The following is a 1,356-nucleotide window of genomic DNA, read 5'->3' on the forward strand; positions in this document are numbered from 1 at the left end:
TTGCTCCCTTATTATGCAGATTCCGATTTGAGGACAAATCCTTTTGAAGAGGGGGAGGATGATATGATCGTGGCAAGCAAGGAGCCAGAGGCTGCAGAGCAACCGGAGGTGGTGGGAAGGATCACTCGTTCAAGAGCTAAGGAGATGGCCAAGGAAGCTCATTCACTCATAGTTGACGGGTCATTCAACCTACCAAGGATCCAAGTCTTCAACATATCCACCTTGAAGACTTCACCCGGTAATGAGGACTAGGTAACTTAGGTGTGAAGTTTGTACTCTTTTTCCCATAGCTGAGTTTTGTCCCAATGGGTTTTCTCAGCATGGTTTTTAATGAGGCAAATGGATCACTACGTCGAGTTATCTAGAAATCATTACCAAAGGGGAATAATGTACTTCTGTACTAATTCAAGTGACTTCCGTAGTACTACAGGTCACTTGGACGTTTTGCTGTTTTCTTATTTCCTTAAAACGTCTTGTTGTTTTAGTTTTGCACTTCTTGTTGTTTGGAGTGTCGAGCCCTAGGGTGTTTAAAACCCAAAGCTACGCCTCTTTTGTTCTTTAGCGAAGAAGTATGTTGTAAACACGTTTTGTGAACTTTCTTCTCTCAATTTGAATTCTTGAATGCGTTCTTGATTTCTGGGTTTCTATACACTTTGTGATTCAGAAACTCTTCACTTGTTACAATCCATATCACCACCCAAATAATCTATCTCCATCTAATCATTGTTCTATCATTCGATCATCACCATATCCCTCAATATTCACGATCTCGCATCATCCTCTCCACCGTATTTGCCACTTCCACACTGTCATCACCGAGTCTCATCATCATTCATCAGTCTACAGCCTTCATCAGAGTTTCTATCCTAGGGAGATCATATCACATGATTGAACCAGCCCTATTGACTTATGTCTGTCCGAGATTATCGCAAGATCCTTTTCGTATGGAATGGCAACTTTGAGTTGTGTAAAGAACCAACGCCAAGACTCATCATTTTCAGTGTCAACAAGAGCGAAAGCTAATGGGAAAATTTGAAAGTTACCATCCTGAGCTAGGGCGGTAAGAAGTGTCCCTTTGTAACTACCATGGAGAAACGTTACGTCGACAACAACAACTTTGCGCATGAAACCAAACCCAGCAATACTCGCACCAAATGCAATAAAAACATATTTGAATCTCTCTTCATCACCTATTTGAAGATGCGTGACTGTACCCGGATTTTCCCTTTTTAACTTGTATATGTAAGAAGGCAACTCGCTAAAACTTTCCTCAGGAGTTCCCTGATCGATCTGCCTTGCATTCAGCAGCGTTCGATATGCCTTCCAATAACCCAACTGTCGACACCAACAAATTAA

Source organism: Camelina sativa, chromosome 20, assembly GCF_000633955.1.
Source record: "Camelina sativa cultivar DH55 chromosome 20, Cs, whole genome shotgun sequence".
Classification (NCBI taxonomy): Eukaryota; Viridiplantae; Streptophyta; class Magnoliopsida; order Brassicales; family Brassicaceae; genus Camelina; species Camelina sativa.